Source organism: Pleurodeles waltl, chromosome 8 (assembly GCF_031143425.1).
Source record: "Pleurodeles waltl isolate 20211129_DDA chromosome 8, aPleWal1.hap1.20221129, whole genome shotgun sequence".
NCBI classification, from domain to species: domain Eukaryota; kingdom Metazoa; phylum Chordata; class Amphibia; order Caudata; family Salamandridae; genus Pleurodeles; species Pleurodeles waltl.
The window spans coordinates 122,715,267-122,725,333 of record NC_090447.1 but is presented as its reverse complement, the minus strand read 5'-3'; the positions used below and the strand labels follow the sequence as shown (position 1 = coordinate 122,725,333).

General features: G+C 45.3%; 1 protein-coding gene across 1 annotated transcript in view; it reads left to right on the top strand.

The window, feature by feature from the left end:
• Positions 1 to 289: 289 nt before the first annotated feature.
• Positions 290 to 10,067, top strand: part of GDPD4 (glycerophosphodiester phosphodiesterase domain containing 4) — a 167,154-nt gene continuing 157,376 nt past the window's right edge. Inside the window, exon 1 of the mRNA XM_069203911.1 lies at positions 290 to 563. The gene's annotated coding sequence lies outside the window, so the exon portion shown is untranslated. The remainder of the gene's footprint in view (positions 564 to 10,067) is intronic.

Sequence of the window (10,067 nt, the reverse complement as noted above, 5' to 3'; positions counted from 1 at the left end):
TTTGTAGGTGGATTCTGGGAGTTGCAGTTTTGATGCACTTTAATTAAGCCAATTGGATCAATGCACCTGATCACAATATTGTGTAAAGGAAAGGAGAAATAGTGTTCAGGGTGCCGATGACATGAAGCCATCTGGTCACCCTAGGGTTGCTGAATCCAGCAGTTAAAAAAACATTGTCTCGAGCATTCCCTTCTCATTAACACTGGTGCATGAAGAGGGCCTGTGGCTGCCACTTTCATCTCGACACCCTTTCTTTTCACACTTACAGCTTTCCCTTTCATTTGTACATCAGTGGCACGCAGCAGAGCACGCATCCCAGCAGCAGCAGGCGGCTGAGGGCTGTCTCTGCTGCTCACAACTAGCAGTCCCCGCTTTGGGAAGGAAAGCCCCCTCCCCTCGCCGCCTCTGCAGCGGCAGGCCCCTCCCTCCAGAGGTTGGACCCGTCCGTCAGCATCTGACAGCCTGTGATCCCGGGGGCAGCGGCGCTCAGTCACCTGCGGGAGGGAGGCGGCTCCCGCACCTTGCCACAGCCCGGCGAGGAGCCGGGAGGCGGATTCCCAAAGGTAAGCGGGCCCGGGGCTCTCCGGCATGTACCACCGGCGGCGACAGTGGAGGGGCATCCGATCCGCCTCAGACCCACGGGCAAGACGCCCCCTCCTTAACTTCACACCGGGTGGCAGTCCTGCCTCGTTATCTCTGCCCCCCGGGGCTGCAGTCTGGCCGGGAGGGATTGTATCCTGGTGCCTATGAGTCGCATCAGAGGGGAATCAGTGCTTCCCAGAGGCTAAAAACAGATTCAGCACCGGATCTGTTTGCCAAATGGTCGAAAAATGTCGAATAAGAGGAATATGTGTTTTTGGATGAGGGGGCGATTTGTTGTTATTTTGGTGTCGGGGGAACAGGGGTGGGTGGGATCATTTAATCATCTGCATTTAGATTGGGAATGCCAGCCACTGCCAGGCTGGAGCGAGGACCTGTCACGCTAAGTGGTGGCAGCGAATTACTGGCCCCGAAATAATCTCTGTTGTGATTGCAGTGGCACGTGCAGCCGGGTACCGGGAAGGGCAGCGATTGGGTTGTCAGCAGTTCGCATATTTGCATTTTATTTCCTAAAATGTGCACACCTAGGATAAGTGAAAATCTAAACATCCTCCGAGGGATGGAGAAGCGAAACTGCCCACCATGTAAGGGCTCGTTTCCCCATTCTTTTGTTTTGTTTAATATTCCCTCAATTCTGGTACTTGACTTGAATATGTAATAAATACAGAAGTGGACGAGGTACCGAAACCGGTCATGTGCCAACCCGAGAGCTCTGAAAAGGGCGTTAGAAATTAATATATTTTTCCTCCTTTTCCTGCATTTTACAGAGAAATACATAGAGGACATATGTTTCCTTCTTGGCATTTATTTTTTTAAATTAGAGATAAACGAAAAATGCGTGTTTTTGTGAGTTATTCTCACGGCTGTCACTCGTGAGTGCCAGGCCAATGGCTGTGCAGACCGGCAGTAGGGGTTTAAAACGAGACTATTTTTTCTAATGGAGCTTTTAACAGATACAGGTGTGCATATGTTTAAACCATGATACTAATGTTTTTTCTATCAATGGAGTAATCCTGGACGTCATCTAGGGGTCGCAGCTGTGACCCCCTGGCCTGCCTTTTGCTACCCCTGACACTGCCTTTGCGACCCCTGGCCTCAGAGGTGGCACATTAGTTGCCAGGAACAAAGTGGCACCTCGCCCTTATGGACAGCAGTTGGGGTTCTGCTTACTTTGTTTTCTGTCAATTTTCTATTACACTAATAGTGAATAATACTTTATTATTCACTATTAGTGTAATTAACATAGAATACAGTTAGCTGGAATATGCCCTTTCACAGCAGCAGATGTAAGAAAAAATGTTTTTAGATGTATGTTGTGTGCGTGCTTGCAGGTGAGAGTGTTTATGTGGAAGAGAGAATACGTATGTAAGTGTGAGTGAAAGCAGAGGTCAAAGGGCATGTGATGTCACTTCCGCTACCGCTGACATTTCGGTAAATTGTCCTCCATGGGAGTAATGCATCATATATGAATAACTGCCACGTTTCACAGGTCCGTGCGTGGTGTGCTGCCCCAGCTAAGGTTTTTTCTTTGAATTCTGGGACTTGTAGTGCTATTTTGTAATCTGTCAAACAAGGTTATAAATCCCATAATTAAAAGAAGCAACCTGGACTGGAGTAGCAAATCATGCACTAACGTGGGAAACTTGGAAAGGCTACATGTCTGCTTATAACATTAAAAGCCACCAGGCATCAAAGAGCCAGTGTACTCTTATCAGTTAAACTAAAAAAGGAAATATACTACTTGCAGCTTTATAATTTCAGAAAATATGGAGAATGCATATAAAATGAACACAAAATAAAAAAGGATAAATGCAGATGGAAAAGATCAAATATAATAAAACCAGGAGTCCAATTTATGAAGGGAGATTTGGTTTTGATCCCTTGGCATTATGTCTCATCAAATATTCCAGATCCTGCTGTCTGAGATGGTTCAACCTACTACTCAACATGCTGGGCATTGTCGTGTACATTAATGTATGCAGGGCAGGGAGTCGAAAACTGCCCATGCCATGAAGATAGCCTCATATGTTAGAAATGCAGGGCTGCAAGAAAATATCAGAACTGGGTGGACTTCTCAGGTCTGGCGCGAGACATCTTGTGATAGCTGCTAAGAGGGGTTATGAAGCTGTAATCTGAAGAAAAATGTCTGCTCCCAGCTGCCAGGGCGTGCTGTGCTGAAGTGGGTCAGCCTGTCTCACATGAGATGCTGGGCTGTGTTTTATACATCACTGCATTGGGAGCAGGGGTTTGAGATCAGGCACTGGCAGGGGATCTTTAGTCTCTGGGAGGTTCAGCATCCCTCACACAGAGCCTCACAGATGTCTCATATACAGCACAGAGCCCTTTGTCTTGAAAGCTGTTTCCAATCCACCAAGGTTCTAGTCACTATATGACTTTACACAGTGATAGGTCTTGCAAACATCCGGGAAACGAATTAAATAAGTAATTACACGAGAAAGTATCTGGCAGTGAAAAACTCCTTTTCCTGCTTTTAAAACACTAATGCACATATTGCTTCTTTGTTGACTTTTTAAAGTTAATTTGTTTAATACCAAAGTCAAATTTCAATGAGGAATAGGAGTCATAAGATTAAAAAATAGAGGTTTCTTTTCTGCCAAGCAGAAGCCTTCCTTGCACCGGATGGTTTTATGTAGGTATACAGTTCAGGTTTTGATAGTATAATTCTAGGTATTGTTTAACTAGGTGAACTTTGAAACTGCCAAGCATTAGAATTACTTGCACTCTTTATCGTGACATTCATGTACATTGAGTAATACTCAGGGCCACTGGAAATGTGCTGCAACGGAGGGCCAAATTATGTAGCAGGTTGAGTAAATTATGCGGCAAGAAAAGACAAATATTGAAGCTTAAATTGCACGTATGGTGGCAGTAATATTAAAATGTGGCTCTGAAACTAGAGCGGGACAGTACATTTTAAATACGGTGTTGTGCATAATGTTGATCACTACAATGAGTGCATATTGTTGCAAAGCTATTGACCAGCGGATGCCATCGTGTACATTCTTCTACTGTATAATCAGTCATAAGAGTTAAAACAATAAACACAGATTCAAACAAAAAAAAATTGTGGCAGTAATATTTTTTCTCTTTTCTCATTTTAACACACATTAGTATGGCCTGAGCATTTTTTTCGGCTTGACGAATAAAGGTTTAAGATCTATACAACGAAATCAGCAAATGAAATGTCAATAGTCACCATCTGACCTTTGCAGATGGTCTGCTACACTGCTGCGCTATGTGAGGTGTTTTTCAGTCATTTTCAAGGCTCATGTAATCGCACAAGGTTATAGGCCTGAAATGATGATGGTTTTCTGTGAATAGATGCAACTTGCTCTAGAATTATCCTAACTTATCCTTAATTTCCACGATCGAAACACACCTATCCATGGAAAAAAAACGTCATAAATCAAGTGCATTGCCTAGAATCTGTGTAGTGTATCTGTTGTGCTTGGGACCAAAGTCTCAGACTATATTCATCACCACATCTAGTTTACTTGCCTCACAAGTCATGTCAAGTAAGGATGGATTACTTTGGTCCAATTCATCTAACGTTGGATCAACACTGTCTCTTGGGCTGTCATGCAACTACTGGTGTTGCTTACCAGACCTGTTTGTGGCCTACGGACTAACAGGTCCTATTATTGCCTACCACTGTCCATTGCAAACCTCACATAACGCGTGTTCTTCATTTTGCATCCAGTGATATGTTGTACTGGACTTGTACTCTTTAATATGAGGGTCTCATCCAGCTACTATGTTCAGGTGTACAGTGGTGCTTTAGCACAGCCCATTCTGATTTCTAGGGCTACCCAGCAGCATGTCATGGAGGTGCTTTCCATTTCACTTGCACATGTATGTTAGAGCGTGTTGAAATATGTGATGAAGGCCGGCTTTAGGGCAGTGTGACTGGTGCAGCCGCAGAGCTCGGGGCGGGATGCTCTGGTTAGAAATATCTTATGGGTTTAAAAGCACCTGCTGTAGAGCTCCCCTGTGTGTCCATCAGTTTTCAAGCAACAATAAAAATGTCAAGATAACTCTGGTGATTAATGATCTTGCTGGAGAAAAAATGGAGAGTTTTGTCTGGTAGCGCAGAGGGTTAATCTGCCTGCTGCACAGAACGTGTATTGTGCAGATCTCAGAACTGTATTTTATGTGGATAGTTCGGTGAGTTACTTCTTTTGTCACAGAGATCCTTTTGTTACTTGCAGTTCATAAGTTACAATCCTATTTAGCGCAGGGATCTATGAACTGTCATCAAAAAGCTGCATGCAACTGCATGGTGCAGGTTAAGAATGTTGTGCTTTTACCCAGCCTTTCACTATCTTAATCAAGGGCCGCTGGTGTTGAAAGGCTAAAGGGCTGCACTCCGAGCCTTTTCTGGCCTCTCTAATAAAGCAGATATTTAAATACATTTTTAAAGTAAAACATTTTGTTCCTAACTTTTCCTGAGTGAAAGTCGTGCACTTTCAAGAGCCCCACTGCGTCTGTGTAAGTATGTGGCTGAAGCTGCACGGTAGGGCGGAAAAGGCTTGCCCATGCAAAGCCCTTACATTTTCTCAGAATGCAGCGATGTCCCTGGCTTATATCCTCCTCCACCAGGAGCGCCGATAGAAAACTGCCATGAGCGTTTTTCTGTCCAGTCCAGGCTTCTAAAGACTGCATGCCACTCAGCTGCGATTACTCCACCCTTTCCTATCTACTCAGATGATGGGGTGTGATCAGAAGGCCTTACTGACTACACCCCGCCCTATGACGAAATGGGTCAGGGTGGGTTAAGAAGCGTGTTACCAGAGGTCACATTTTATTATGCGCATGTGTCATTACTCAAAAACAATCCCCTTTTCCTGCATTGCAAGAAGTCTGTGGCAGAGGAATAGAATAAATACAATAAATAAGTTAATCCATTGCTCTCTGGGAGACAGGGGTGTGACCTGGCCACACCTCAAGCCATAAATATGCCAAAGAAAACCGTGCACACAAGTAAGTTGGAGCTCTATCTTTTTTTACAGGAAATAAGAACAAGCTTTTCAATGCAATGGGTCTCGCATTTGCTCGAGGTGGAGCTATTAGCGTTGCAAACTCCTAACCAGACTTTTCTTGCCACATAAATTGAAAATGAAAAGTAATACAGTTTCATATAAGCGATTCGATTCAAAGCACCACTGCATCAGTGTGAAGGAGCACACACAAGGAAAAAGAAGTTCGCTCGCAGTCAAACGTATCGGCAAAAGTGCAATTAGGCGTGTAACGGGGCGATGCCAAAGACGGTAACTAAACTGCCCCAAGGAGGGACAAACGTAAAGCATTTACCAACGAAAATAAAGGATTTTTGAAAGGCAAGCCCATGAACGAGTGAAAGTGATGAGTGTGGTTAAAAGCCCAGATACATACCAACACGTCGGAAAAGCTATGCTCAACCTAAAAAATCTGTTCTCTCAGCTCTCCAGTCCCTTCCTTCACTGCCTCTAGGCGCTTGTGTCTCTCGAAGGCAGCAATGGTTTCAGTAATTTATCATGACTAGTTTTGCTCGTTTTATTTCTTCTGCAGACTAATGATCTATGATATGTCATACTAAACAGATATAATCTGCAGCTCAAATAAAACAAACATTAACAAAACCTCTAAGTGTAGCTTTTATCACTGAAACTGCTGGATACTGGATGGGTGAGGCTATGTGCGTTTGTTTGAATTAGTGATTGCAGGGATTGACTGAGTGGCTGAGAAAATGTGGGTGCCTGGGTATACGAGTTGGGTGAATGGCAGAGATTAGTTTAATGTGGATGAGTGAATGGGTTGGTGACCAAATGCATTGGGTGAGTGAATGGTTGAATGCAGGTGGGTGAGTAGGTGAATGGAAGTAAGTGGGTAGTGAGGTTCACTCACACAGTGCAGTTCCATCTTAGTATTTGTGCCCCACCACTGTTTCCAGTCGGCAGCCGCTACTGATCCTAATGTTGCTAAAAATGGGTTGTTTAGGTAGAAATACACTCTTATTAGTAAATCCAATCCCAACTACTACAGTATGTTTTAAATCCTGAGTTTGTCACCAGACCAAACACTCTTAAAATATACCGCCTACTAGTACGGATGGCATGTGATTCCTACATCCCAGTAACCCTCATTGTCTTTTGTAAGATTTCCTATAAAGTGATTTACACTCGTATGATTCATTGTCTCAGTATTATGTGTATGTTATTTAAAGTGCCCTGACATTTGACAGAGCACCTCCCGAGTTGGGGCGGCTCGACGTTTAGGACCCGGTGCCACTGCGGCCATCGGCCTCATACACCCATCCGGCCTTGCTGTGGGGTGACTTCCGCCCGCCCGTCTCGTGAGATGGTCGGGCGGAAGCAGTTGTCCCAGGTATCGGTGGGAGGGGGGGGTTGGCACGCACGGAGCACGTCACTTCCGGTCCGAGCCGCATCCCTGGGGTGGTATTTATGTACCCCCGAGTGGATTCCTCCTTTCTGGTGGATGTGGCGCGGGAGAGATGAAAGGCACTGTTGGAGGGTGGTAGTGAGGGAATCTGCAGAGAAGGAGGTCATGGGGACACCCAAAAAGACTGTCCCGCCAGGTGCCGCCAGTGCTAAAGCCCGCCCTGTATATGACATTCATATAGCACGAGCCTCGCCAAAAAGCTACCCCGGTTGCAGGGATGCCTCAGGTTTATATTTACACATTTTCTCGGCATCATCCAAGCATTCACCTGCTGGAGGGATGCATACGAGGTGGAGTGGGTATTTGACTGGTTCTGGTTTGGGAGAATGTCTTGCCTCGGACACCTGGTTGGTTTATCCCTTAAAGGGCCCATCCCATGAATGATGTCACAGTACTACCCAAAGCCGAGCAGACTTCAGCAAATAAAGCCTCCTGTTAGTGATTCATAGCGATGCACAGCTTGGTAATAAACTTTTTACTCTCCTCTAAATTGGATGTGCCCCTTTAAATAGCGCGCGAGTTTAATTTTGCCTTTAGTATGTAATCATGCCACTAGGTAAAGTCACACATGCTCATGATGGTGTCACTTAGCAGCACTTGGTCCTTTGATGGCTGCCGGGTGCCTACGCTGTGCTTTGACCTCGCTGCTAGTATTATTTTCAAGAAGCCTTGCTGTACGTTCGTGTGTGACTTGGGTTCCACACAGACCTATCTCGCCCTGCCTTCAGTTGTCTTGTTTACTTCACATTTTACTGAGGAATCTGGGTACTTTGCATATTTCTCCTGCCCGTGCGTCATGTGTTAGAGATTACTGACTCTTGCTGTCCCCTAGCAACCAGTGTTGCCTCAGAAGCAGGTTCTCCATTGGTTGCCTTGTGCACTTGCATCATGTCCAGGTTTCGTTTTGGACATGGGTCATAAACAGGAGTGCGCTCCACTTTCCAAAATTCATATTTTCCTGGATGATGAATGTAATGCCTGGGTTGTACTGCTGAGTTATAAAACAAGTGGCGACCAAGCCACTAGTTATGACTATTGTGCAGTGAAAGGTTTTCACAAGCTTCATTTCCACACAAAGAGCAAGCCCAGCCACAATGGTTAACTTGTAATACTTTCTAATACATACACACTTTTGTTAAGAGTGCTTTACCAGAAATAAACAATAAATGATGAAAAAAATAATTTGAGGGGTCCAAATTATTCAGTTTTTAACAGACTGCTGCGGTGGTAGCGAATACGTTTTAGCTTTGGCAATGTTTTTCCAATCATTTTTCCCTTCTTTCCTTATGTTCTGCTTTTTTTCTGTCTTTCTCTGAATCTGATGAGGAAAAATTAAGGTTAATTCCCAAAAAATCAGTGCCGGTGCCCACCACCTGCAGCCACCGGTACAAATTAAGGCCCTCATTATGACCGAGGCGGTAGATGCTGCCTACCGCCATGGCGACGGCCTCCAAAACACCCTCGCCGTGGCTATCTACCGTCTGCCATATTATGACGGGGTCATTATCCCAAGGGTGGGACTGTGATGGCCACCGGGCTGGAGACCGAAGTCTCCAGCCTGGTGGCTGTTACCGCCCTGGTGGACGGAGTGGTACATTGGGGGTTTGGCTTGGGCCAAAACGCCAAGGTCATATTTTGGGGAAAGGTACCGCCAGCCCATTGGCAATATCTTTTTCCAAAATACCACCGTCCACCAGGGTCATAATGAGGGTCTAAGTATTGTCCAGGCACCCAGTGGCTTGCACGCAGATCAAGTGCAGCAGATGCAGAAGTCGTGCAAGCTTCCTTCGTATACAGAGCATGGCCTGCCGAGTAGGCACCTGTGTAAGCGCTCCCCGTGCACAGGTTATATACAATATATAATACACAATACTGCCATCAGCAATGCAAGTTAGCCTCACCCACAGAGGACAGCGCAGGCAGCTGCAGGGACATTTTCCACAAGGAAAGAACTGCCTAGGAGTTGAACAGAAAATGGACGTGGGCCTATGACTTGGCAATAGGACATCAAACATGCCCCATGACCTGAGTTCGGTATAAGGAGGCCAATGAGAAGATTATCAGCATCCTTCTGCAATGAACTCTGCCATTTGACTGCCCGGAAAGTAGAAATGCATATGGGCATGGATCCAGGATAGTATTTACTGCTCAGGCGTAGCAGGTGTAGTGGCACCAGTGCCCTGGAACTTGCATCCCAATTACAGCTTACTTTTACAAGTCTACTGTGGGTTGAGGGCTTTTTCCGTGCATGCATTAGGACCCATGGCACCCTTGCTATGCCGCTGCAAGAAGCCACCTAAATGAAGGTAGCCCGGTACCAGCTGTCTTTAATAAAGAAAGTTAAACCTTTTTTTCTCAAATATTGCCTTTATACTGCTGTCCGAGCACCTGATGCTCCTTGAGATGGTAGCACAAGGGACAACAATTTCTGACTGAAGTAGACCCTTCGTGACAACTCGGAAGTAACTGTTTCTACATAACGAGGGAACACAAGACTCGTCAGGGATCTCGGGTAAACACTGTAACACAACACAATGGCCCTTACACAGATAAATGCAACATTGCTACCAACCAAATGGTTATTTATTCCAAACAATTATCAGGAAAATGTCTCTTTATAAAAAGCATTGTATAACGGCGCAGTGAGCTTGAGTGACAAAAATGCTCGGTGCTCTCACATCGGTGACACCCACTTTTGATCACTATCGTGGCGCGTCTGTATCTAAAAACGAGAACAGCACGCCCCGTTCTTGGCTAATCATCAATATAGATAACGGTCCCCAATTTTGGTCAACATTTCGAATCCTAAGGACATAACAGGTTCATCATCAGGATTCTAGACATAACCGAGCCCAAGAATCATGAGTAAAGATGACCCTGGGAAGAGAGTCAAGGGGGGAATGCAAAATGAGCAGCCCGTAGGGTGTGATACCTGAGGATAATGGTATAAAACTATGAGAGGAGGGTGCCAGGAGCCAAATGAAAGTGGTCCCAAGGCAAGGGAGGCG